Genomic DNA, 27,564 nt, shown 5'->3' on the forward strand with positions numbered 1-27,564 from the left:
GGGAAGAAAACGGAGCTTCCCCGGGGAGGCCAGCCTCACCGCTGGAGAAGCACAGCAACGGAGAGAACAAAAGGGAAGGGAGAAATAGGGAGTATTTCTGGGACGTGAAATGTTAGATTAATTTGTCATCTGCATGGGCAGAGCGAGGGCTGCGTGGCTGCAGCAGCAGCGCTTCTCTGATGTGGAAGATCAAGTACGAGGATGAGAAATGAAGCCTCTGCGGGAATGGGGAGGTTGAGTTTTGTTTAAAAAAAAAAGGGAAACCAACAAGGAAGAAGGTGAGAGGTGTCGGGGAGAAGCACCGGCACACGGGAAAGTTTCTTCCCAGAGCTACAAAGCAGTGCTGCAGAGCCACGTGTTTTCTCATCGCCTTTCACTTCTCTGCCAGGATCTTAAAGCGCCGTGCAAAAACAAACCACACTTTGCAGTCCTTCCAACACAAAACCTGCCCGAATTCCGTGAGTGCATCCCCCAGCCCTTTACAACAAGCCAACACCATGAGGACAACCTCTTCCCTTGCAGAGGGCACACGGACATGCACAGGGTTGGCCACGACAAAGCCCTGATGACCCAAACCCTCCAATTTCAATTCTGGTGGCTTCCTCTGGCGTAATTCTCCGGCACCAAAATTTGGGATTACCCCAAAGTGTCTTCATAGAGATGCTTTAATGGCTGCACAAGACTTTGGGGCAAATATTTAACAATGTAGGGACGTTTCCAGCTGTATGGTGTTGGTTTTATAACCCAAATTTTATCTGCTGTGTTGTGCTCCACTTAATTTTTATTTTTTAAGTGATGTCAACGTGCGGAGGTGCTGTGTCAGTAGCGGGAGCGCACCAGCCTTTTTTTTTTACAGCATTTCTTTGACTTTTCAGCATTTCTTTGTCTTTTCAGCAGAGCCAGCCCTGCCAAGGAGGCCCATCCAGGACAAGAGTGCGCTTTCTAAGAAGCCAATCGACAGCCAATCGATTTCCCCATCAGCGGGGTTACCCCAGCCAGCTTTTCCCAAGGAGAAAGAAGACGATGCGTGACTTCCCAAAGCATCTCACCTCCTCCCGGGCTGGTGGTGGTAAGTGCCGCCCGATTTGTTTGCAAGGGCAGGGCCAAAACCACTAATAAAGCTTGCATTCAAGCAAATTGAATGAAGAAGTGGAAAACTCTCCATAAAAACAAAGAATTGCTTTATGGCCCCTCTGGGCTTTCCTTCTTTTTTTCTCTTCCTATTCTCCGCTTTTGTTGTTGTTGCAATTTTTCGCATTTAATGTGTTTTCTTCGGAGCAGTTTCCTTCCCTCTGCTTCTTTAAAGTGCTCTCGGCGAGACACGTCTTCTCCGCCTGACCTTTAAGCCTTCGTGTTTCTCCCTGTGTCCACCACGTCTCCACCAGCACAGCACCCGAATGCCTCCTGCTCATTCCCAAATCCACCCGTGCAGCACCCCTATGGGAAAGAAATTCAGTTTTCCCACTTTGTAGACATCTAGTGGTGCTTTCTGCACCACTGAGGTCTCTCCTTCCCTCTTTCCCCATCGTCCTGTCGTGGTTTTCCCCTTCCCCTTGATGTCCCATCAGCAGCCAGGCTGTAGGAACTTGGGATATGGCACAGCTGGAGCCAGCAGCAGGGCAGTAGCTGCAGTCCTGCCCCAAAATGTGGCTAGGAGGCAAAAAGTGCAAATAAACCTCGGGTTTTCACCTTTCATCTGACGTTATAGCAATGTGTAACTCTGCCGTGGGTCTAGTTTTTAACGCACTGATTAAAAACCTGATTGGGGAAGGAGCAGGAAGGATAGGATGCTCAGGCGATGATGCATATCAGCACATTTATCAGGGTGATAAACGTGCTGTTAGCTACTTTAGGGAGCAGAAAGCCAGGAGATGACCGGATAAAACAAATCCTGTGGCATTTTTTTAGAGCAGAGGCTGATGTTGAGGCCCGTAGAGAGCAATGCCAGGGTGCTGAGCCACCTGCAGCACCGCTGTGGCTCGGGGTGACCAGCTTTTGCCAAGCCTGCTGAATTTCGAGCTTCATCAAAAGATTTCTCGCTGTGACTCAGCCCTGGTTTTACTCCAGGGGTCCCACACGAGGCAGCTTGGTGTGTATTTCACCCCTTCGACATGTGCACAAGGGGCATTACGCGTGGGGGCAGCTGTTTGAGGTGACCCCAGCACACACCGAGCTCCCATCGCGGTGTCCCACACCAACAATCTCAACCTGCCCCGTTATTACCGCCTCATTAGGAGCACCAGATTTGTCAGGCTTGCATTTCATTTAATCCCATTTCTTTTTTCCCCCCCCCGCAGTGTATTTCCAGAGCTATCAGTTCACGTTCCCAATCTATTGAGCTGTAATATCGAGTAACCATAGCGACTGGGAAATCTTTTGGGGTAACGCGAGTGCAGCCTGCCCGTACAGGCGTGATTTGGCAGCCACCCTTTCCCTATGCATCATCTCAGCTCCCATGGCTCCGAATATCGTGGTCCTACTTCATTTCCAGGATCGGGTTCTTAAATCAACCTGGACACCAGTTTTTAGATAATATATGTTTATGATGAGAGTATTTTTGTGCTATGAGATCATTACTGGGAGAGCCTCCCGTGCCGTCAGCAGCCTCAACAGCTGTAGTTGGGTCCAAGCATCGGTGATGCTAACATTATCCTGTTTCTTGTAAAAGAAAATAGTCATTTCTCATGCTTTTTCCTTATTCTGTGACCCCAACACGACGCTGTTAAAGCCTCCTTTGATCCCTAAACCTGCCTGGCACTGCTGTGTGGCACCTGCGAATTTCGGCAGCTGTCGCTTGGAGTTTCTCTGCCGAAGGAGTTAAAAACTTGGGGCTCCTAAAGCAGGATTGCTTCGGCCTCTCGCAGTGAGTACACCGTTACACCCAGCCCAGCCTGTAGCCTGTGCTGTAAATATTTCCTTTACTCCAGGGCCACGTTTTGACTGGACTTTGCCTCTGAGAAAAAGGAAATTATTGTGTGTGCGTGGGGTGGAAGAGCGGGACACCCTGCTGCCTTGTTGCCACTGAGGGGAAGCCTTGCATTGCTGAAAGGTTTCTCCTGTCTCAGGAAGGATCCAAAAGAAAAGGGCTGTGATCCCAGCACGTCTCATTCCTGCTTTCTGTTTCCACTCCGCTCTGGGATTTCACGTTTGGTTTAACCTCGGGGGGTGGTGTTCTCCCTGCTCAGGTCACTCAGAAACCCAAGCCCCCTTAAAATTCATCTCATTTACAGGAGTTTGACCAGCCAGAACACGGACAACCTCTCCGAGCCAGGTTGTTATCAATTATTACCCCCACACAGGACCCTCATGAAGTCAAAAATCGGGTGCCAGCACCCCAAACCATAACAGTGTCAGGGATCCATGGAAAGCAACCAAAGCAGAGGAAAACGACGTGAATGTGCCATGGCTCCTCATCCCTCTGTGCTACCTGTGGAGGACAGAATGGAGAATGGTTTTTTTCGTGATCTGTAAATTTCAGGTTGTGACAAGGGCGCCCATTTCCCCTCTGTACGTGGCTGATTTGATATGACAAAGAAGTCATCCCATTTAACGACCGCTTCCCGCGTACCCTGCAAATCGTGCTCCTAAAGCACCACCTTTACCTCTTTCTCCTCTCCTTGATTGCTTCCCCCTGTTTTTTCTTGCATTTCTAATCACTTCTGGTGCCTGTTATCCAGGTTAAAGCATCTGCCTCTGCGGGAGGCTGTGGTACAAGCAGGGACCTAATTAACCGCACAGGATTTCGCTGTGGCATCTTTGGGGGATAACGAGAGCACCCAGGATGATTCATAACAGAGGTCAATGATGTTTTTTTGGGGGGAAAAACGTTGTTTTTTCTCCTTCCACCGCATGCTTTGAGGTGCAGCACTGCTCCTAGGGGTTAGGCGATGGGATGGATTTGGTGTTGCGCCTCCCTGGATGGGGATGGACACAAGGGAAAGGTGGTGCTTGCCGTGGTGCTATCAGCCCCATGGTGGCACCCACGGCGTTGTAGGAGCCCAAATGAGTGGGGAAGTTGCTGCCGTGGCAGCAGCCCTCTTCTCCTTTCCTTAACACACTGGGGGGGAAGGGAGAGGGAGGCGTAGGAGCAGGGATCTGGTGTCGGAGCGCTGTCGGAGACAAAGGAGTGAAGGAGACGGACTGACAGATCTGTCGAGCTGCAGCAATTCTCGTGTGCCTCACGGAGCTGCTCATGGGTTTAAAAGTAAGCACTTAAGTGCCTATTGGCTGCACGAGGGCTTTAGTGCTCTTCAAACTAGTGAAGCAGATGATACTTCAAAGACATCAAAAGTAGGTTAAGGAAAGTATTTCGCAGAGCAAGTAGACATCTGAATAAAACTGACAAGTCTTTAAGTGCAGATGAGTAAACAGAGGGAGTTCTCAGTGGGATCGGCTCGGTAGGGTTACAGAATAGCTCTGGTTTATTCCCTCTTCAGTGCCTGGTCTCGCCGTCGGGATGGCCAAAAAAGGACAAAGTTACACCAACTCTGATGGGAGCTATCACGCCACTCACCCACAGGCTGCAACAATCAATATATTTTTTAACACACAAAAAAAACCCTCAGAAACGATCAAAAATCCTTTCAGGAAGGCACATGAAAATCCTCTCGTCTCTCTGCAGTATTATCCAATTAGCCAAGTGCATTACGAGCGGAGCTGAATCTTAAAGATTGCCTGCTGAGAACTGCATAATGTTGGTGCTGACACCTACCTGGCCTGATCCTGCACAGCTCTGCGGGACCTGGTGCCTGCACCGGGCTGAAAGGAGCTCTTTAGCCCTTGCCCCTTACCCCTTAATCAATGAGCAACACCACCTTAGCCTCTGATTTCAGAAGTCTACTTTAAAGGGCTCGGAAGCGTATTGAAATGCACTTCAAATTACGCTGTACTTCTGTGATTAGTAATACTTGAGATGACTAAAACCGAAAAAAGTGCATTTCCCCACCCCCTTTTTTTAGCCTTTTGCTCAGATGAGATAAGGAAATGAGGTTACTTGATTTCCCTTTAGAGTGTATAATCAGCCACACTATTTTAATAAATTTCCTTTAGTTCCACTTTCTGTTTCTTAAAGGCTAGCACAACGCGGCCGTGTTTGGGTTGCAAGCTCCACGGGGAGATGTTTCAAATGTTTCAAATGTCAACAAACACGATCACCACAATTTTTTTTTCTTCATTATCATTCTTTTTCTAAATGTCATGTAATACGTCCAGCGACGCGAAGTTTTGTAAACCTTTTTCAAAGTAATTTCATTTCTGACCTTCAGCTGCCTAATGTTAGGCATCAAAATTTGGCTTTTCCAAACCACTCCTAACGAGCTCGAGCAAACTTTCGAGCCGTAAGAGAGGGGGGATCCACACAATCTGCTCCAGGAATCCATCAGCATTAAGTGCTACTCCCGGTAGTAAATTTTTGCAAAGCCTGGTGTTCCTTGTGGTAGCAAATATACGGTCTTGGCATCGCTGATTTCAAACCAACGAGGTTCTGTGTAAGCGTGTCTTGTAAAATGAGCGTACCTCCACGGAACAGGCAGTATTTCTTCTGCTTAGCACGATGTTACAGCCTCCTTTTGGTGACCAGCTGTGTCATTAAGTTGTCCGGTGTCATGAAGAATGGCATATTTACCCTGTTAAAGATAGCAATTAATAACAGTTACAATAATAACTTCAGTTAAGTACATAAATATAAACACGTTATTAATCATTAACAGCAATCGGCCCATTCATAACGCTTCAGAGCTCTCTGGGAGAGGAACCGTAGGCAACAGATTTCCTCTATATTTTAATTTTGGTGCCTCGTTCTCTGTCTTTATTAAACAAAAAAAGCGATTGTTTAGGAAAAAATCTGTCGCTATTTTGCACGGCTGTCCCTCTTTGACACCATCTGTGGTCAGATTAAACGCTGAGATCTGAATCAACATCTCTGCATTTAATCTCCTCTTGATGTTTCTGTAGATGGAGAGGTAAAAAAAAAAAAAAAAAAAAAAAGATCGCAGGGAGCTGGCCACTTGTACGAGTTCGAGTTATGCCAGCGCCGTCCTAATGAATTTCTTAAGTCAAATGTAATTATGAGCCTGGAATGTGGAAGCATACATTTTTGTTCTGTGAGGGCTAATAAAAACACAAAAGCTTTCTGTGTGGCTCGGCATGGCAGAAGAAGCGCTTTGCAACATACCCCCGGACCCCGGGCAGCTTCTGAAGCTGAGCTTGAAGTACGCCGAGCTTCCTGCAGGACACGAAGTGTTTTCCTCCAAACTGTTTACAATTTGCTCTCTGCTGTGCTTGCGCTCGGAGCCGATACCATAAAAAGCCACCAAGGAACCCAAAACGGGTCCTTAAGCAGCCGGGAAGGCAGGGGAAACGTTTGTGTGTGGGGCTTCGCTCCCGGCAGGCAATAAAAACCCCGGCAAAGTTACGAACCGCACGCTGCTGCCCTTGCATCGAGCGTAAAATAGGTCACGGCAGAGAGACGCTGTGGCTTTAAGCATTGCCCGGCCTGAGCCGGATTATCATTAGGTTACGTAAGTGCTGATGAGCTGCTTTTCATTAAGGCTTCCCCAGCGAGCGGGGCTGCTTCCACCAACCATCCCATCCCATCCCGGGCAAGGATTTCCTCTCCGGAGCTCTGCAGCCAGGGCACGGCGCTCGCATCGGCTGGCACGGGTTGGATGTGAAACCATTCATTCACCTCCACGAGGCTGGGCATTCGTCTTGGCACAGCTGTGAGGTTGTTTAATTTCAGAGGTATGGAAATGGTGTTCCAGCAGGGTGCTGAAAGCGTCCCGCTCTCGGTGCTCAGCGCAACGCGTGCGCCGCCGGGTAGAAAGCCAAAGCTTCGTGCCCCGTGGAGGTCTCGAACGCCAGCAAAAAGGCTGCCACACAGGAAACCGTGGCCCAACGTTGCGGTAAATACACAGCACACCTGCACCTGAGACCTTGGAAGGGGGGAGAGAACTTGAAACAAAGCTGGTTTCGGTCATATTTTTGTACCCAGGTGCTCAGAGGCACCAAGTGGTGCCCAGGCACCGAAGTGTTTGTGCCTGGGGCTCTGCCTCATCTTGCAATGAGCTGGAAATTCATCCTCAGCTCTCGGTTCTCCTTTCACATGTGAGCTTTTACCATATTTTAGGAGCTGATAGCAATGTTTTACCCCATGGGGACACCTGCCCCAGGTCGCCAGGCTCCCCGCAGCTACACCCACGCTGCAATCGCTGCGACCTGCTGGCCCAGATGCCATCACCAAATAGCACTCTTGTAGCCTTCTGCCATTTGTTCCTGCTGCTGCCACACCCAGCGTTCTTGTTCAGCCCCCACTTGGACCGATTTTACCATTTCTGCTGCATTTTTAGTGAATAAGCAAGTTGGTAGTAAGGGGGGAGCTCTGCACGCATCAGGGGCTCAGCATGAAAGAGAATCAAGTTCATATTTAGAGAATATGCAGAGCTCTAAAGAACCATGCTCGCCCTAAATGCTTGCAAAACCATCATCAAAGAAAATATTTATTACTTATTACAGCGCTGAATTTGGCCAAGAAGCTTTTCAACTCCCCACGATTAAAGTTACCTTCTTGGGTTAACGACTGTACGGTGGCTGCTTGTGACTTACAAGAAACTCTTAAAATAGCCTGCTTTGTAAACTGAAATAAAGCCCGAAAATGGACTTTAGTCCAAGCGAATTGTATGGAAAAAGAGGCTGCTGGTGACAGCGTAACGCAGAGGGACACGGCAAGCAGAAAACCTCGGCGCTGGTTTGGTTGGCGATTCCACTGCTCACTTGTTGCTTGACCTCCACTTCAACCTCCTAAACGCTGCTGTGTAAATGTAACACGAAGATAATCATATCATCTTGTTTTACAAAGTGCTTGGGCTGGAAAGATCTAACAAGAGCGAATTATTTGTCGTTTGCAGTCAGTTGGAAATTAAAACTGCTCTCAGATAAAGCCTCACCCAAGGCAGTCTCACTTACCTGGTAGGGGAGGCCTTTGTTTCGGATTTAATTCTAGGAAGTTTTAATATAATTTCATCCTACTGATGGATTTCATTTTTGCCATGTGTATTTCAATGAGACATTTAATCCTTTCCATAATACGTTTTGAAGTCTCATTCATTTAAATTGTCACAGCCTGACAGCGCCGTAATGTACTTAAAAATGGCATTGTTTATACCCGCATTCCATTTAAAAATTAACTTGCAGATTAAAGTAATAAAAATGGCTTTATACTCCTCAGCGTTAATATCACGGCAAACTTTCGAAACGCCCCGACTGCCTGCGATTAGCTCATATATCCCTTCCTCCGGAGGAATTCACGGAGGGGAATATTCTAACACCAAGCTCTACGGCTTGGTGTTTAGTCCTGAAGGCTGAGCGTTTTCCGCCGGAGTAAAAGCAAAGTGGGCACAGCCTGCAGAGGCAGTGGCGAGCTGGCGATTGAGGAAAAAGCCAGGGACTTTTACCCGGCTTCCTTCCCCCTGCTGCTGTCAGGGAGGCAGCAGGAGCAGGAGGAATCTGGTAGCACTTCCACTGAGATGTGTTGCAACAAGGGGTCATGCAGCAGCATGCAGCGGCAGCGAGCGTTGCCTCAGCCCCTGCGAAGTATGCAATTAAAGAGGAATCAGGAATATTCCCTCGTCACCTCGCAGGCAGCGTGGGCTCTGCCGCAGGGAATTCGGCCTGGGTGCACCATCACGGGTCGCTACTTCGCTTTGTGTTTTTCTTCAGCGTTTTCCCACTCGTTTCAGTGCTTTCATGGACACGTACAGGCCTGAAATCCTTTAAAAAAAATAAAAAATAAATCATGAATCACTTGCCTAGCTTAAGGTGGACAAAATACATAGCATTTTAGATACAAATAGACCTGCAGATAGCCATTCTGGTATGAATTAGCCCAGAAAAAGTCCTCTTGATGCCCAAATGAGGGAAAACAACGAACACAATCAATGTCCCCTGGCCCTTTACCTTCCAAAGAGTTAATTCAGGCTCAGCCTGCCCATCCTGTTCAGGAGATAATGAGGCAGTTATGAAATGCACGCCTGCACGGGGGTTTTCCCCTTGGGAAGCAGAAAAGCTCCGAGGTAACCGCGTGGGTCCCCCCGAAAAGAAGCCGAAATCCGGATCAGACGTCGATGGGGGTGACTACGCCGGGTGGATTTGCGATCTCGTGTGTTTGACTGGGCCTTTCAAGGCCAATTTGTTTGGTTGTAACAAACGCACTCTTCAAGGCCCCGGGGAATAAAGAGCCCCCACGGAGGAAAACGAGCCACCTGAAGCTCTGGTTTATTTTAACCATTCAGCCCATTGAGTTGTTTTGCCTCGTGACACGGAAGGTGTTTGGGGATTTCGCAGCTCCACAGAGACGATGAATAATGTAACACCGCGCAGCCAGGATGCGAGGGAACAGTTGATGGAGCAATTGCGGCTGTTCCACTTGCAGCACTTTGAGGTGGAAACAGCAGAAAAAAAATGCTTCAGATGAGACTGAGCGCGGGGAGGTCTGCGCGGGGCTGCCTGTCAGCCCGGACCCCTCACTAAACTTTTTATTTCAGTGCCAAGCGAAAATAGAGGTATTTCGGCGCCTCAGAGGAGAGCAAGGCTAACTCAAGACGTAGGGCGGCCATCAGCTCGTCCTTGAAGCAGGGGATGAAGATGGGGAAAGCGAAGCTGGCGGGCGACTCGTGGCACCATGCTGGCGAGCAGGAGGGAGGTGAAAGCCTCCATGGGGCTCTGTGGGGAGTTAACGGAGGATGAGGCTGGGCTGGGAGGGCGTGTGGAGGATGAAGTGGTTGAGCTTTGTGCTACTAAAGACATAAAGATGGTTTGTGGTGGCGGGGCAGACGGAGGTAGCGAAACACCTGAGGCACACACAGAGCGGGGCTCAGCCCCTCAGCGCCATGCCCGCTGCTAAGATGGCGCCCGGCTCCCCCCTCACCCCCTTCCCTCAGCCCAGGGGCGCCTCGGCGCCATGGGGCTGGGGGGGGCGCCAAGATGGCGGCTGAGGGAGGAGGAGGAGGAGGAGGAGGAGGAGAAAGGAGGAGAAGGAGGCGGCTTCCAGCGACGCCACCCCCCTCGTCCTCCATGCCCAGCTCCGCCCCGTCCCGCCGGGAGGGCTGAGCGAGCGGCGGAGCCCCGCAGCCTCCACCGCGCCGCCGAGGCAAGGGGCCCCGGGTGGCCGGGAGCCCCGCGCTAAGCGGGGGGAAGCGGGGCCCCCAGCAACAAGCCAGCCTCCGTTCCCTTCCCTCCATAATTCCTCCTCGTCGTCCTCCTCTCAGCCGAAGAGCCGCAGCCTCCCCTTCCCCGGGGCCGCCCCCGCCGTCTCGGCCGGGGGAGTCGCTGTCGCCTTGAGCGACCGGCGGGGGTGGCGGTGGTGGGGGAAGAGAGAGGCCGGAGGCTGCTGTCAGCCGGGCGGGCAGGTGAGTGGGGGCGGCAAGAGGGAAGGAGGAGGGAGAAGGAGAAGGAGGGAGAAGAAGAAGAAGGGAGGGAGGGAGGCCGGGGCACGCCGCTGCCCCGCCGCGCAGGCGGGGGTGTGTCCGGCTGGAGGCCGGGATTTGGGGTTGAGGGGGGGGGGGGACACAAATTTACACACACACACACTCCAGGGACTGCCCCTTCGGGAGCCTCCCCCCAGGCAGCTGTCATGGCTGGGGGGGGGAGAAGAAGAGGGGGAGGATGGTGGAGGCACGGCCTCCCCCCTGCACACCCCCCCCTACAGGGCTGCTATGGCGGCTGTGGGGGCCGATATACCACAAGGGGGGGGGGGTTGTGAGGCAGCGAGCCTCCCCCCCCCTTTCCCCTTCATCCACCTCCCCCCCTTTCCTTTCTTTTTTGGAAGATTTAATGCTAAAAGTTGAGGAAAATAAAGTGGAGGAGCAGTTTTCGAGCCCTCCTAATTTCCACGTCCCGGGGAAAGATGGCTGAAGGGAAAAGGAGGGCGCCGGCCTCTTTTTTTTTGGGGGGGGGGGGGGGACACGGGGATGGGGGTGAACCTCGGACCCCCCCCTTTGGGGAGGCCTCGGCGGCGCTGCTGGCGGTGACAGCTCTTTGTTCGCCCGCCGCATCCTCCTCAATTCCCCCCCCCCAGCCCCAAATTTCCCAAATTTCCTCCTTTACCCCCCAAAATTGAGGCTGTCCCCCCCCAGAGGCTGGTCTCCCCCCCCCCCCTCCCTCCAGAGGGTTTTTTGGGTGAGGGAGTTGGGCGCCGCCAGGGTTTTTTTGGGGGGGGTTGGGGGAGGCTGGAGGTGGTTCGGAGGTATCAGGGGGGGTTTTGGGGTGATTTCGGGCTGAAACAGGTCTGCTGTGGCGTGCTGGGTTTTGGGGGGAATGGCCGACACCCCCCCCTTAAAGGCAGGCAGTGACTTTGGGTGCCCATCACCCTCTGCCGTGCCCCTCAAACCTCCCCCCCTCGATCGCCTCCCGCAGCAGGTTCCCAAAATCTCTGCTGGGTTTGGGGTCTGGGGGGGGGGTAGGGGGGGGATATTTGACATTCGGCCGTCGGAAATCGGTGGCGGAAAAGCCGTTTCCTTCCGAGGGAGGCTGGCGGAGGCGCCGAGAGCCTCCAGTTTCCTAGGTGCGCTTTGACCTTTCGGCGGCCGAGAAGTGGGTCACGGCCGCGCTGGCTCGCAGATGCTCTCCTGGATTCACCCCCCCCCCAAAATCACCCTTTTTTTGGGGGCGAAAAGGTGCGTGTGGGGGGCTCCTTCCCTTTGGGCTGCTCTTTCGGCCCCCTGGGAGCCAGGAGATGCCGAATTTTCGCTGCCCAAATAGGGCATAGCCAAAAAAAAAAAAAAAAAAAAAGAGTGACACAGCAAAGGATATTGGAGCTGGAAATTCGGACCCGGGTGTGGGTGGTGCTTGCACGTTCCTTCGCCTTGTCTCGGGGCTCGGATTCTTTGTGTTGCTGGTTCAGCCTTTTAAAAAAAAAAAAAAAAAAAAAAAAGAAAAAAAAAGCCCTGGGTTGTGTGGGCTGGCAGGATATCCATATATACGCCCGTGCGTGCAATATTTGCGTGTGTATTTATATCGATGAATGGAAGAGGGGTGTACCTGGCGAGTTGTAGGTGCAAGGTGCTCAATGTATATGGAGAAAAAAGGTGTTTCGTCGCCTCTTTTAGAGACGTGCTGTCCCACTGCACTTTGGAGGCTGTGTTTCTCTGCCTGTATAACTTCAGTAAGTGTCCCCGTGCTCTAAACATCGCTTGCTTTTAGATAAAGTTTTGAAAACGTTGGATACGGTACTGGCTGCGGCGCGTGATGCACGTACAGCGATGAACCAAGGCCTCTGGCACAGCAGCGGGGTGAGAAACGTGGAAAAGAAGGAAAAGCTGGGTGCAAAGCTAGATTTTCTGGGGAAGTGGTGAAGCGTTCCCACTCCGGAGGGCTGTTTGGTGGAAATGATTAAAGTTCAAGTTGCCACTTAAGGGGACAAACAGCTCTCGATGGTAGATAATAAACAGTAGTAGCTCTGGCAGCGCTCTACCTGGCTCGCAGCCGATGGGCATGATGAAATGTTAAATCTCAACTTATTTGCTCAAGATGGGTATCTGGCGTTCGAAACGTGTTGCCAAACAATATGGCAGCGCAAATCCCCGCTTCCAAAACAAATAGGGAGCAGGGAGGGGGGGGGAGCCTCGCGTTGGGGGAGGCGAGGAGGAGGCCTTGGCTTCTTCCTCGCTAGTGGTTGACTTTGATTTCGGTGCTCATGTTTTCCCTGAGCCGTGCCCTCCGATAATGCTGAGACACATGCTCACAATTGCATGACTAATTCCCGTAATTAGTCATCCACTTCCACTCTAGATTTATTGGAGTAGTGTCAGTGTCATTCTCACGTTGTAAAAGTCCGCGTCGGGGAGCATGTGCCCTCTGTTGACTTTCCTGTGGGCTCTCGCCACGGTTGTTGGGTGGGCTGCTGACAAACGCCGCTCAGGAGAATATTTTCAGCCAACAGATCTGCTGGAGATCAGCACCTCGGCGCTCGCTAATCTGAGGGGGGGGGGGTAATTTGCATGAGCCTTTGCAGGGGTTGTCAGAAACGAAGGTGTGAGCGCCGCTGCTAAAAATATCCCGGCTCCTGCATAAATAGTTTGCCGGTTAAAAAAAAAAAAAAGAGTATATTTTGTAGAAGGAAACTATTTATGCTACAAGTTCTTCTTGTTTTGCTCGGTTGACTGCGTTTCTTTGAAGCGTGGTTCTTATCTCCTTGATCAAAGGGGAGGAATTAAAAAAAAAAAAAAAGGGGGGGTTTTAAAGTTAGATTCTTCCTTTAAAGACAGGGTTTGGGGCAGGAATGTCCCGGAGTTGCAGGGAAATATTTTAACGAGGTATTGCTGAAGGGCCGAGGCAGCGTGTAATACCCGGTAGCATGCGGCCACCCCTTCTGTATATACAGGCTTTAATTGTTGGCAGATGCAAACAAGTGATTTTTATTGGTGGTTATATGGTTATATGCTATTTGGATTGCTGCAGCACCTGGGAATCCTGGTCCGGGTTTGCAGTGGGGTAGGATCGATGGAAAAATAGAGGAAAAGTGGACGCCGCATCCAAAAACTTTAAGTCTGAGCCAAAGGCAAGAGGTGGAGGAGCAGAGCTGCGATGGGGAAGCAACTGGATGGTGCTGGGCAGCAGGACGGGAGGCACAGCAGCCTAAATTTTGAGTGTTTTGGTTTCGTTTTAGATAATATTGCAGCAGAAGAGTGCTTTATGGCCCGCTGGGAAGCAAACACCGGTGCTCGTCGTAGATCCGCCAGGGGTGGTGCAGGAAAAGGGGCAGGAGGCGGTGATGTGCGAGCCCCTGGTGCTGTTTGAGCTCATCCAGCTCCTTGGGCTGGGGAGGATTCGCACGAGTGGCTCTGCTGGCAGGGCAGAGGTGTCGCAGGGAGTGTCTGAGAGCAGCCAGGGAGCCTTTAACCTCTCCCCTTGATGCAGCAGGACCCGAAATAATTCGTTTGTCTGTAGCTGTGATGTTAAAAATTCAGGCTCACTTGTGAGCACCGTCAAATTTTGCACCCAGAGCCTGGCGGGTGAGAGTCGGGCTGGCTCAGAACAGGTTTGTACCACGACAGCAGCGTCCCCGTGGGATGATGACCACCCGAAATGCCATCCCACACCAAAAGCTTCCAACCTAAAGCGCTCGGAGGCTTCCGAGCCCCGGCCTGAGCATCGAGGATGTGTCAGCGCTGCATGGTTTGCCTGCGCCCCTGTCATTTACAAAAGGCAGATCTGCTGAACTGGTTTGGAGGTTCTGTAAGCCTGAACTAATTTACCTGACGGGGAATGTAGGTTAGAAACTAGGCTTCGCTTGGCTTTGGGCTAGAGCCAACGCGCTCTGCGGGGAGAATGCAGGCTCGATAGCTTCTGCGCTGATCGTCCTGCGATGCTTTTCCTCCTCGCTCCCCTGAAAGACAGGTAGGCTCTCGTGCGGTTGACCCAGTTGCTTGGGAAGCAAGCCCAGCATATCTCGGCACCAGGAGCAGTGGGACGTTTCCCTTAGGGTGCCCTCGGGGGAGTTGGAAAAAGTCAGGATGTGGTTTTGGGGCTGGACCTTGGATGCGCTTGGAATGGAGGTGCTGCCCCGACAAGGTCGCCGTGCCCAAACGAGGTAGGTTTGTAAAGCAGCGTGGCTAAATCTTTGTGTGGATGCTCCTAAACCTCTTGAAACCCGGTTTAGTTTGTTCTGTGAGCTGAGGCAGGCTGTCCTGGTGGTCAATTTTAAACCAGCGTGTCCACGCTGAGGTTTGCCTTGTCTTAGATGCGAGTCAGAGCTGCAGGAAGGTGATCTAGGAAATGAAAACAGCGCAGGCAACATCTAAGTCAACAATTTGCTGGCTTGCCTTGGTGAGTGAACTCTCCGGTACCCATATTTTGCTCTAAAGATCTATAAATTGTCAGCTTACAGCTTCCACAGATGAGCGGAGTGGTTGTGGGATGCGTTGGCACCCTTCTGCAGAGGAAAAAGGGATCCGTAAGCACCAGGTCCTGCTCTAAACAAGTGTCAGAAATGTCCCAGTCGAGGCTGATGCTGCAGCTAGCTATTTTGAAACAAAAAAAATCATTAAAATGTCTATTTTTGAGCTATTTATGTGTATTCTGTGTTTATTTTGAACGATATGTCATGGAATATGCCATGAAACGAGCTGAGAACCGGGTTTCTTTGGATTCGGTTTTTGTTTTCCTTTTCCAATTTGACATCTGAAACTCCAAGGGTCTCCTTCTTTTGGGTTTGCAGCACGCAACGACCCGAAAAATAAAGCAGCATGGCAGGTGAGGCAAGAAGGCTTGGTTCTTGTATTCCTAGGATGAAAAGAGGGACGAGGGACTGTTGCAAAACCAAACAAATCAGCAGCTTTCCTACAGACGTGCAGCTCAGGCCTTGATTATGAACAGAGGGATGTGTTTAGAATCACAACACTGCTCTGAGTTTGAAAGGTATCGCACGGCCTCCAAATGGGGAGGTGTTGACAGCATTACACACCTAACATTAGTGTTTTCTCCTGTGCTGGCTTTGGGAAATAAGGGCCCCAAGAGCAGGGAAAGCTTCCAATCCCCAGCAAAGTGATCCATTCCCTGTCCAGGGATCTCAGAGTCGTGCTCGTTGTTTCAATAATAAATAAAAAATAAAGTTGATATTATAATTTTTCAGTGAAACCGCGCACCCGGGGCTTAAAAATGAAAACTGAAAATATTTTTCTCTCGTTTTTCCCCTTTTCTGTTGGCGTTGTATAACTCCTGGATTGAAGGAAATAGGAGAGGAAAGCCCTGGAGTTTTCAGACCATTAAATCAATTAAATTCATGTGTAAAGCGCACAAGAAATCTCACAGCTTGGACTCCTTAACTTCTCTTTCTTCTTATTTCTTGTAAACAGCATACTTCTAACCGATCCGCCCTCTCTTCTCTCCCCCAGAGCCTGTGTTTTGCTCTTAATCTGAGCCTTTACATCCAGTTTTATCAACACACTTCAAAGGTCTTGAAGAAGTTGAGAGATGAGCTTTTTACTGGAAGTGCTATTCAAGCCTCGGCCTTTGAAGTTCTTGTTTAAAAAAAGTCTGACTAACCTGCAAAGGAGTTTGACACATGCTTGTGACCAGTTCTTTTAAATCATACTGGAAAAATTGTGCCTGGAAATAAACAAGCCGGAGTTCAACCTGTTGTAGGCTGGGCGTGGGAGCTTCACCCCCTTTTTGTCTTTCTTGTGCTTCTCGGACGTGGTTGCTGACAAGGAGAGTCCTGGGTCTTACGGCTCGTTCTGTAAACAGCTGGCTGCTTCTTTCTCTTTTATGAGCGGAGATTTCCAAGCAGGATGAGTTCCCCAGGCTTTTCTTCCGTGCTCCCGACGCGCTCAGCGGAGAGGCAGAGAGCAGGCGAGTTTTAATGATGGGAGATGCCGCGTTAGGATTTCAGGCATGATAACTGGGCACTCTGGAAACATTTACAGGACAAACGTTTACAGTAGGAGCCGTGCTGCGTTCTCGTACGACTCCTAAATTCAGATTTAATAGCGAAGTGCTGCGTGCCCGAAACTGTTACGCGTGAAACTGGAGCGTTTACAAGGTGCTTGTATCTCAGCTTAGGTGAAGCTGAGCGCAAAGTCCCGGTGTTTATTGAGATGTAATCAGTCAGAAGCCTAATTGTCGGTAGGTAGAATTTCCTGGAGTGGATTCGAGGTATAAAATATCCCCGTTTGTGTCTCCAAACGTCATGATAAGGGTGCTGGTTCGCGGAAAAAGGGAGAGCTGGTGGTGAAGCACCGCGGTACGTACACCTCTGAGACTCCTGGGGTAGGAACAAGGACTTGAGCTAGCTCTGCCTCAGCAGCATGCAACTCGTGCTTTCTTTTATATGAAGGCTTTAATTTAAATTAAGGCTTGTGTTTGTACTGTCTGCAGGCTTTCTTGGTGCTCTCCCGTCTTTATTCTAGTGTCCACATGGTTATTTTTCAATAGAGGTTACTCTTAACTCTTCATAGTAAAAATATTCATATGTGAATTTTCTCTGGGTGTGTGAAATTGCATTCGTAGATTGATATTTTGTTGTAATCAAATCTTTTTTTTGCACACCAAAAGCAGTGGAAGCCGTGCTATCCCGGCACCTCTGACAGCTGGATTAATAGTCACGTCCTTAACCTTTAGAGCAGTTTGCCCAGACTCGACGATGTTGGCATCAAGTTCTGTTTTTTGAAGATGCAGTGGCGATAATCCCTTTGAAGGCCCAAAGTAAATAGAAGAAAAAGCTTTAATGAATTCAGAAATGTCATTGAAAATAGCATTTGGCCCGATTTTGCACTTTTATTGTTGTTGGAAAAGGAAACCGTACAGTATATACAAAGCTTGCTGTATGGAAAATAGCTCCATGGGAAGTGTAACTTAATCTAGTTTATTTTTCAAATTCAGTGAAAATGAAAAAAATAAACTACCTAAATTGTATTAATTAAGCCTGTTTCGATGTGACAATGTGATAATTTAATAGAGTTTCCTGGTACTTCTGTGGATGAAGTATGTTTAAATACGGCTTATAAAAAACAAAACAAAACAATTTGTTATTGCAGACTAGAACCAAAACCTGGGAAGTTTAAACAAAAAAAGCGATCTAGTTTGTAAAGCTGAACGTTTCTAAAGTTAGGAAAAACAGATGCAACTGTAATTATAATTTTGTAGCCACATGATATTTTTCCATAGATTCTCTGACTTATTCACTGTATGGGTTGGACCAGCAAAGTGGAACGGATTAAGGTTGCACAGATGATCATAAATCTGTTACTCTATAATTTTTAGTGCTCAGTTTTTTTTGCAACCTACTTAATTTTCTTCTAACGTTTTTAGATGATGAGCTGCTTCGTGCTGTTAATTTTTGATATGAACTGAGCGTCGCACGTGCGCTGGCTACATTTTCTAATGCCCCTGCAAGACAAAAAAAATAAATAAATCCTGGGTTTTGCTCCCATTTTCCAGGCGAATAAAACAGAATCATCGAAATTTAATAATTTACCCAAGTAGCAGGGTGTTCCTGAAAGGTAAAAGGCACTTGACAGGTTACTCTCGAGCACCCGGAATGCTCGACCACTCGAGCTGTGTACGTGGATTTATTAAATTGGGTGCAACTTGCCTGGGGTTTGCCAGCAGCCCTCAAGAGGTTTGGCTTCGGCAACCTCTGCGTTGCTGACAAGTGGCCCTGCTGACAGGCATCCCGTGGCTTTCGTTTTGGAGAGGTTCCCAAAATGCAGCTTGCAGATGCTCCTGGAGCAGGGAACACCTCAAAATTGGGGCGGTTTTGGGGTACGGAGGGGGTAACTCCTGGTTTTGCGGGACCCTTGTGGGGAGCCTGTCCTGATTTGTGTGTCTGGGGGGAGTGAGGGTGAGGATGGGTGGTGGGGATTTGGGGTTGGGGGGTGCTGGAGGAGAGATGATGAGAGCCAGGCTTCGTGTCCTCGGTGGTGGAGGATGGGGTGTGCTGCTTGGGTGGGGTGGGGATGACAGCGGGGTTCTCATTTTGGGCTGTGGAATCGCAGAATCCCGGAGTGTTTTGGGGTGGGACAGACCTTAAAGATCATCAAATTGCATCCCCTTGCCATAGGGACACCTGCCCCCAGCCCCATCCAGCCTGGCCTTGGGCACCGCCAGGGATGGGGCACCCCCAGCTCCTGGGGGCTGCCTGCACCAGGGCCCCACCACCCTCCTAGTGACGAATTTCTCCCTAATGTCTAATCTAAGCCTCCCAACTTTGAGTTTAAAGACTCCCCTCCTTGTCCTGGCCCTACCCCTGACCCCGAGTCCCTCCCCAGCTCTCCTGCAGCCCCTCAGGCCCGGGCAGGCCGCTGGGAGGTCTCCCCGGAGCCTTCTCCTCCCCAGGCCCACCACCAGCAGCAGGGGAGATCTGCTGGGGGAGAAGGCAAAAAGTAGAAACACGTCGCTGCTGATACGGCCTCCCAAAAAATCCCCGCGGCTTTAGTTCCCCGACGTGGGGCAGGCCCGCTCGCTCGTCGCCGTGCGTGCGAGGAGGTGCCCGCGCTCGAACGCTTGCCCCAGAATCTGTGATCGCAGAGATAGCCCAGGCTTCTTGAAAACCGGTTCAAATAACCCCGAAAGCTTTTTGAGGAGGTGTGTTAAAAGCGAGAAGCGTGCTTTTCCTCTTGGGTTTCCTTCGGGTGCTGGAAAATACCTACGGTTGGTAATTCATCTGTTTGGCGTGGAAATAAACTTTCGGGGGTTTGTAGGAACAGGTTCAATGAATCTCCTTGAGCGAGGCTGAAGTTTCATTGGGGTAGGTTTAAAGTGCGAGGGGAAAATGCACAGAACAGCCATTAAAAATTAAAACTAACCCAAAAAATCCCAGCCTAAACCCAAAAAATACCAGCCTGGAAATATTTTCCTCCTTCTGTGCCACCCCTTAGCCTGCTGCCCGGGGGATCCTCGATGCTGAACCTGCCAGGGGTTGCTGCAGTCTGGTGCTTGGTGGCATAGCACTGACAGGACGAGAGCATTGCTGCAACCTGGGCTTGTCTTGCTGCAAATTTAGGAGCTTTGAGAGCTCCTGCTGGTGGGGAACAAGCCTCTTGCTGTCCACTCTGCTGGGGATTTTTGCAAAGTGCGCCGTCTCCACGGGGTAGGAAAATATTCCCATTTCCCAGATCGGCACGGGCTCGTCCAGCTTGCCGTGGGGAGGTACGGAGCTGCGGTGTTTGACCTTTGTACCTGCGTGTAGGTTTCGGTTTAAGTCTCCTAATCTGCCACGGCAATATAATCTTAATTGGTTTGCTACGAGATTTCTTCAGATAGGGCTCCCAGAGCGCGAGGAGTGAGCAGGAACTGCTTGAAGACAGAGGAGCCGAGTTGGGTTCGAGCTGTTTGAAAGGCTTCGGTTCAGAGATAAGCTCGTATTTTACATCCTGATCAGCGAGTTCTAATGAGATTTGGAGCACTAAATGAGTTCGCAGCTAACCCACAGAATGATGCATGCGGCTCATCACCGAGCCATTGTTCTCAGCTGGTGAAATCATTCAGGGAATTGTGCTGGGCTGCGAGCTGGCTTTAATCAGCAAGTTGGTTCCACCTTCGGAAGATGACTTGAGGAGATAGAAGGCATTTCTCAACGTCCACGCGGATTTCTGCAGAAGGGAAGTAGCCCTTGTGCTCCTAGCAGGGGAAAAAAAAAGAGCGATCTGGAACTTCAGCCACGTGAACAGGCTGTAGGATTAAGTGTGCTCTGGTGCGATGAGTGGGAGCCGTGTCTTCCAAGTGCTGGAAATTTCGAAAAGGCTGTTCTGTTTCTCCATCAGGAGGAGATAATGAAAGAGGACGAGCGAGGAAGGGTCATGCTGGAGAATACGAGCACGAAGAGCAGAGTAAGAGCTGTGAAAATAGGATGGGCTTTCCACCAGGGCTGAGAGGAGCCCTGTGCTTTGCTGCACCGGTGGCAGGGTGCACTGGAAGTGTGCTGTTTTGCCTCGTAGACACGTCCAAAGTCAAGGATTTTAATTTTTTGTCACGTTTTAGCAGAGGTTTTTCAGTTCCTGGGGTGGCCGGAGCGCTCTCCCGACGCAGCAGTTGGGTTATTGAACTCTGTGCAATGGGGTCTGGAGAGCACCGTGTGGCAGAGGTGGAATAAAAAAGTAGAAAACAGCCAGGGGAAGGCACTGAGATGCTCTGCAAGGGTTTGATCACGTAGGTAAAAAGGCATCAGGCAAATTTGTATCCTCATCTGAGCCTTCAGCTCTTCCAGTCCCTCCCGTTTCACAGGAGATTGTCAAAACTGGCGGTGGTCTTTCTCCTCTTCTGCAACCCGTTGTGTTTTCAGAAATGGCTTTTTTTTCTTTTTTTCTCTCTCTTCTTTTTTTTTTTTTCTCCCTGAGTATTGAAACCCAGCTTTGTTTATTCCCGGCTCATTTCCTACTTTGCTGTGTAAGGCTACCACGTCTTCGGTTCAAGGTCCCTGAAAATGTTATGAATAGCCTTATCTCCGCAGGCTCCTTCAATGCATCACAAGTTCTGGATACCTGGCCGTTTTGAACCTCATCCTCATTTTAAAAAAAAAGAAGAAAACCCCTTATCTTTCTTTTCTGAAGTGACCTATTCGAATTCTCCCGTGGCAGAAAATTAGTATGCGTGGACTCGGAGTCACTCAGAGATGTGCCTGCCTAATGCACGGGCACAGATTTGCTAAAGAAACACAGCTAACCGGATCGAAATCGCTAGATATTGCTGTCTATAGAACCATTTATCTGTTTTTTTTTTTCTTTTTTCCTCCTTCTCACTGCTGGGTAGAGCTGCTGGACCTAATTTTAATACCTATTTCTGTCATTTATGCTATGAAGTGATAAAAGGCTTATTAAAACATTATCTGCGGAGTCAATACGGGAGGGTTTGAACTAGCTGTGGGGACTGCTGGTGTTCAGACGGAGGATACGCCGCAATTTGATAAAGAACATTTTACGTTTCGTGGCTCTGAGATGCCTCCAAATCTGATTTTTCAGCTTATTAAGTAATTTTCTCGTCCTTTGTGATTTTTCTCCTAACAAAAACTAACAAGTATCTCACTTCCCTGTATCGAGGCTTAATAAGCTGATGGCAAAGCACTTGGAGCATAGCTGCAAAACACGGCTGAGTGGAACTTAGAGCAAAATCTTTGCTTTTTCAAAAGGGGAAGAGTGGAAATCGCCTCCCCCTTCTCCCATCACCAGCACTCTGCTGGGCTTCGCACCACCATCGCCCATCCTCGTACTGCTCTGGACAAGGGCTCAAATGGATTTCTTCTTTATTTCCTTCTATCAAAGGAGTGGATTCTCCCTAAAAATCAAGCCCTCGTTAGAGAGGAGGAGAAAGTCTATAAAGCGCTGTCTTCGCGCTCGCTTTGGAATCACAATTGCTCCTGCTGAGCTTCTGAGATAGACTTGAAAAGGCATCTTGGCTTGCATTATAGGTTAACCCAAATAAACGGTTAGTAAGTAATAGCAGTAATTAGTATTTATAATGAGGTAGTAACAGGCAACCTGAATTAGCCCAAGCTCCCATTGTGCCTGGAACTAAACAAACAAATAAGCTACTTAGGGAGGGACTGCCGTGATTCAAGTGTCTTTGTCATTTCTTGTAATAAGTCTAAAATATATTGTAACGTGATGCTCGGTACACCTTTTTTTTTTCAGTCACGTAAGTGTAATCTCTATTAATATACGCCGTCTACTTTTTGCTTACCTTGATCCCTCTTGGGTTGGCATACCCAAATTGGGCTTAATTTCCGTCTTCAGCTGCCTTTAAGTTGAAATGCTCCTCGTTGCGAGGTGTGGTGCGCTTGGGAGATGTCACGTAAGGACGTAGGGACTGCAGCCTTGCTTGCTGCTAGCAAGCTTGTCATTAAGGACTTTCAAATTGCAATTAAATCAGCAGTTTTCGTAGGCATGAAGCGTTGAGCTAAATATTTGAGTAACAACCTAGTGAATATTTGCAGTAAAAAAATCAGGAAAAATGGTCGAACACCTTCCTTTTTTTTTCTCTAACAAATTTTTCTCCTTTTTCAGTCCTAGTTACACTTTGATGTTAGCATGGATAAGTCTTTGGGCCATGGATCTTATGCAGCCACAAAGGTTTAGCAGAAGTTTTGAGGAAATATTTTAATATTTAGACCTTTGTTGTGACAATGGCTTTGGGTGAATTGTGTTCCACAGCAGAGCTGGGCAAATACGGCCGTCACGGTATCCACGTAATTATAAAATCTGGTGTTATCGTTATGTTTTCATGGGGGTTTGTTCAGTTACTACCCAGCCACTTCTTTAATATGTGCTACGTAAGTACAGGGAAGTATTTTAATAGTCAACTTGAGCGTTATTAACTATTTTTCATGCAAGCCTCATTTATGGAAGCCGGTGCTATCTATTAAACACCCGCGCGCTTACAGCCCGTCCCAGATGAGTAATTTACAGCCGTGGCAGAGACTTCTAAATATTTAAGGATGTCCATAAAAAACGTTGCCTAAATAATCTTCCTGCCTTCCCAGTGCCGAAATGCCCGAGCTGTTGCCTCTACGGGCAGCCACTCCTTGGTAGCTGTAAACACCGGTGTGGATTGGTTTTATTGTAAGGTAAGGACATTTATCCTACTAGGAGTAGTAGGAAGGTACGTAGAAGTAGAAGGATGAAGAAGGAAGGACGTAGAAGGATGAAGAAGGAAGCAGAAGGATGGCACGAGCCTTGGTCAATGGCTCGCTTTTGTTTCCTGCCCTCGCTCGCTGCACGGGCTCACGCTCAAGCTGTTGCTCTGAATCTGAAATTCTCTGAATTGCTCCATTGTTTTTTCTCCCGTCCTTGCAGCTCGGGGATCTTGAGCTTGGCAGTCACTACGTTGAGTTGAATTTACCTTTAGTATCTCTTGTGAGATGCGAAAGCACCGCAATTTCTGTTCGGTAGAATAAAGGCCCTACGAGTTCAAGGCCAGCTCTGGAAATTCAGCTGTTGACGTCTTTTGGGTTTTAGCTTGGTAGACGTTCAAGGGCTGTTAAAGAGATATTTGTTGTGTTCTCATTTATTTTTTTGCCCCCTAGAACACTCCTTCAACCAAAAAAGAAAAAAGTCCAAACCAACTCGAGAAGTTTCAGCCATCAAATCTGAAAATATACATTTTTTTTTCTTTAAAAGCTGAATTATTTAAGAGTGATGAGAAGACGTTAGATTGGGAATGGCTTCATCCACTTAAATGGGATTGTTTCCCAAAAATTAAGGCAAATAAAGCTGTCTACCCAAGCGAACACTGAGCTAACCATGCTGTACATTGGTTTATTTGGGGGTGCTGAGGTTCACTCTTATCGCAGAACGACTCTCAGATCCTAAAGGAAGAGAGTTTTTCCTGATTTGCTCGAGCCGGACTTGCTCAAGATCTTAGAGGATGTTTATGGCAGAGCTGAAAATAGATCCGAGGTTTTCTGGTGCGTGCTTGAACCACAAACGGACCTTCCCAGTCAGATCCTGGAGCTTCAAATCCAAAGTTGGCCCCGTGGAGCAGGTCGTGGCTGAGCAGAATTGCCTTTTTCGTAACGATTCCCCCCAAAAGTGGGTACGTGAATGTGTAGACAGAAAAATCTCTGCTGCTCATTGAGGTCTGTGTGTTTAGCAGCGATGCTTTGAAAAAAGAAGCGCTGTAACCCTTGAATGGTGCTGTCATTACCTAAAGCAGAAATGCCTGTTTTGATGGAGGAAAGCTCTGTTAATTTCCCTTGGCATGCCGGCACGATCCCTGGCATGGACGGGGAGCTCTCGTTTCTAATGACGCTATTAAGACGCTGCCAGTAATTAGCATCCTTTGAAAATCGGGTTTTGCGCTTGGGCATGAATTTATCAAGAAGACGAGGGCTGGGGAAGGAGGGCTTCCACCTGGAACCTCAGCAAGGACAGCTCGCCGTGGCACTGGGGCTTTCCAGCACCCTCATTTTGGGATGGACACGAGCAGCATCCGACCCACGGAGCCTGAATTTTTGCAGGTCCCGGAGGAAAGGCTGCTGCGTGCTGTAGTTACCGTGGGCAGGTCTGCTGCTCCCGTGTCGTTTGTCAGCGCTGGTGTAAATGTCTTCATAAAGCCCTCGCCTAATCCTCTTAGTCAAGCTAAAAATATGCGGGGCTTTATTTATTTTTTTTGTTTATGAAGATTTTTATCCCGGGCAAGGTTGCGTTTGCTTCCAACAGATGCACGTGGTGTCCATCTGTTTTTTGTTTTTTTTTTTTTCTTTTTTTTTTTTTTTAATGTTTTGGCAACATTCATTTAGGGTATTACGCCCTATTAGGATCTCTGGAATCGACTAATTCCTGCTCGAAGTGGTTAAAATGACATTTCTGCTCCCAAAGTAATGGATGCGCACGTGTTACGCAAAAGCGGCGACAAACTTATTCTTTTGCAAATGACGTCTAAAAGAATGATGGAAACGATTTATTTATTTAATTTATTTTATTTCTTGTATCTGATACCGTGCTGGGAAGTTGACCGCGATGATTTGAGGGTGGGAAGCATCTTTAAACTCCGAGCACGGGGCCGAGCCGATGGGTGCTGGAAGAGCCCTCCCGGGGGAATCACAGAGATGCCAGGGCCGGTTCCTACCTGTTTCTATTGCAATGCTAAAGCCATAACTGGAATTTTTAGGGCTTAGTGCAGTGAAAGTTTCAGCTGTTGTTGTGTCTAATGTAGGTGGAGGTTTCTTGTTTCCCATTTAGCCTGATCTCTGGGTGAAAGCCTCTTGGAAGCCCTTTATTTGGCACGAGCCGGCAGCGCTACCACTCGCAGCCTTGTTTGAGATGACCAAGAACCTGTTAAAAAATGGAAATAGCCACGTATCATACAACAAACAGGTCTGTACTTCTCAGGATGTTTTTTTTTATAACTTGGGATCGTAGATCGTGTTCTCAGATGGTTTGAATGACGTTGAGTTTCTGTTCGTTTTCCCATGACCCGGTTCACGCGTTTCCAGCAGAATATTCTTTCACTGATTTTTTTTTCAGTAAAGAAAAAAAAAAATCCATCTCTTTGCATTTCAAGCACTTTTGAAAGACAAAACCTGATGGCTGTGATAGCCTCGATGGCAGAAAAACCCTACTGGTGAGAGTCCCCAGAGCCAAAAGGTGTACGGGGTTGGGTTAGGGCTACGGAGCACCTTGGGGTCTGGATGCTCAGCTGGTGGTGCTGAGCCACGACACCCCAAAATGTTCTCAGGGACAGCCCCGTGCTCCTCACCTCGTCTTCCCTACAGGATTGCCTGCAGATTTCGGGTGTCCCTCCATGCCGGTGGCAGGGGGGGTTAATTCTGCACTAACTTTTTGAGGGAGAATGAATTGCCAGTGTGGGCTGGAGGCGTGAGAGCGTGTGCGTCGTTGCCCAGAACGGGTTTTGTTTGCAGATGGTCAAAGTCTACGTCCTGCCGACTTTGTTAGGGACTGAGAAGGTAATGGGTGACTAGCTGGGAAAGAAAAAGGGTTTGGAAAGCCTGAAGGTTGTCTCAAAGGTAGTTTTCACACCTTTTCTTCGTAAGGTGTTCCTAAAATGGCATAAAGCAGGGCTCTGGTAGCTGATATTTAAAAATGATGTTTAAAAATCAGACTAATGCATTGAAACCTTACCTGAAAACGATGTTTCTCAGCCTGTCAGCAACACAGTCAGTCCCAGGGGAATAAAACCTCGTGAAATCTGGCTTTGGGGTGTCCCAAATGACATCTAAACGGAGCTCGGCAGCACGCAGCCGGTGGTTCTCTACCTGCGATGCTCAAACACCCTTCTCCTCGTCTCACCCCAACCCTGCCGACGGTGCCCGCATCCCCTGGGGTGTGCAGGTGTCCTGCCTTGACGCTTCCACCACGAGATCGAGCTTTTTCCCCCAAAGGAAGGGCGGTGGGTGCAACGCACAACCCGGGGAAACGCTGCAGGCGCTCGCTGGGCGCTCCGTGCTGACTTAAATCGTTCTAATTTTCTCGCTTGCTCTTAAGAAAATTAATTCACTCGCTGAGATGACAGCCTAAATGACTGCTTTTCAGCGGATGAAGAAAGGGGTTGACTTTTTTTTTTATCAACGTGTGATTGAAATGAGTTTCAAGTTTTTCTCCTGGCTTATTTTTGAGCACTTAAACCGCTCCTCGATGAACATCTATTTAAAAAAGAAAAAAAAAAGGAGGCATATATTGACAAAGGGATGCAACGAAATCTCTGAATTTAGGCAATTTTTCCTTTTTTGAAAGTGAGACCGAGCTGTTAGACCATCCTGATGTTTACATGGTTCAATCTCAGCCTGGGGCGGGGGGGTGCAGAGGAACTTTTTTCGCGTCGCTGTCGGAAGTAGGCTGGAAAAATAACAAAAGGAAACCACAGCGCGTAGCGTGAGGAGCCCGGAGCTGCCAGAACCTGGGTGGCTCGACCCATTATTTTGAGAAATCGGTCAAAATCAGACGATCAGAACGGGCAGCATCTTGAGAAGCTCAAATCATGAGTGTTAATGGAAGAGAGGAAGGATGCTTCTGCTCGCTGCGCTTCTTCCAGGTGAGGGGTTGTGTGCTGCTCGCCACCCGCACCCCTCCGGGCAGCTTCTTCACTCTGTTTCTCCTCTGCTTTCTGCTCATTTTCCTTTTTGACTCTTTGCTCCTAGGATTATCAATGCTTTTGTGTCTGCAGCAGGCTCGGGATCGGCACTGCTTTTGTCTCCCGTCCGCAGCAAGAGCTGAGGGTGCTCCCCACCCCGTGTTTTCGCACGAGCTGCTGGTTACAGCATGGGAACGGGATAAAACGTGGCCTTGGAGGAGCATCCGAGCAGATTGTTTTGGCTTTCCCTGCCACCGCTGCTCCTTGGTATCTTCATCACAACCTGAGAGGTCCTCTCTTGGCTTCAGCCACTTCGGGAGTTTGTTAAAACATTGGCTGGGAACCAGGATGCCCAGTGTGAACAGATTAGCTAGCCGTGCCAGCAGGGCCTGCTGCTCCTGTCGCAGGCTGTCTAGCTGTAAAAAAAGAAAAAAAAAGGGTAAGGAGAGCTGTGGGGTGGTTGTGCTGCTGTAGGGGGGAGCAGCGTTGGGGCAGCTTGACCACAAGTCTCATCAGCCTGCAGGTTGTGCAACTGGTGTGTCAGGAATG

At 49.1% G+C, this 27,564-nt stretch overlaps 2 protein-coding genes and 1 long non-coding RNA gene across 20 annotated transcripts in view; 2 read left to right on the forward strand and 1 right to left on the reverse strand.

Annotated features, from left to right (window-relative positions):
- Positions 1-6,678, forward strand: part of LOC119716509 (uncharacterized) — a 24,978-nt gene extending 18,300 nt beyond the window's left edge. For 11 of the 15 annotated variants that reach the window (XR_011808638.1, XR_011808631.1, XR_011808634.1 and 8 more), the window contains 2 exons: positions 895-1,069; positions 2,729-3,550. The gene's annotated coding sequence lies outside the window, so the exon portion shown is untranslated. Of the gene's footprint in view, positions 1-894; positions 1,070-2,297; positions 2,638-2,728; positions 3,551-6,548 lie in introns of those variants that run through there. The other 4 variants (XR_011808635.1, XR_011808632.1, XR_011808633.1 and 1 more) reach the window with 4 other exon arrangements.
- LOC140002278 (uncharacterized) lies at positions 4,681-9,891 on the reverse strand. Its single transcript, XR_011808646.1, has 3 exons — positions 8,953-9,891; positions 6,173-8,766; positions 4,681-5,624 (listed from the first exon to the last, which is right to left on the reverse strand). It is a non-coding gene; the product is annotated as an uncharacterized lncRNA (long non-coding RNA).
- Positions 9,892-10,091: 200 nt separating this feature from the next.
- NCOA1 (nuclear receptor coactivator 1) overlaps positions 10,092-27,564 on the forward strand; it is a 143,350-nt gene continuing 125,877 nt past the window's right edge. For 3 of the 4 annotated variants that reach the window (XM_038177354.2, XM_038177355.2, XM_027455451.3), the window contains exon 1: positions 10,093-10,403. The gene's annotated coding sequence lies outside the window, so the exon portion shown is untranslated. Of the gene's footprint in view, positions 10,404-27,564 lie in introns of all 4 variants that reach the window. The other variant, XM_038177351.2, reaches the window with a different exon arrangement.

Source organism: Anas platyrhynchos, chromosome 3 (assembly GCF_047663525.1).
Source record: "Anas platyrhynchos isolate ZD024472 breed Pekin duck chromosome 3, IASCAAS_PekinDuck_T2T, whole genome shotgun sequence".
Lineage (NCBI taxonomy): Eukaryota > Metazoa > Chordata > Aves > Anseriformes > Anatidae > Anas > Anas platyrhynchos.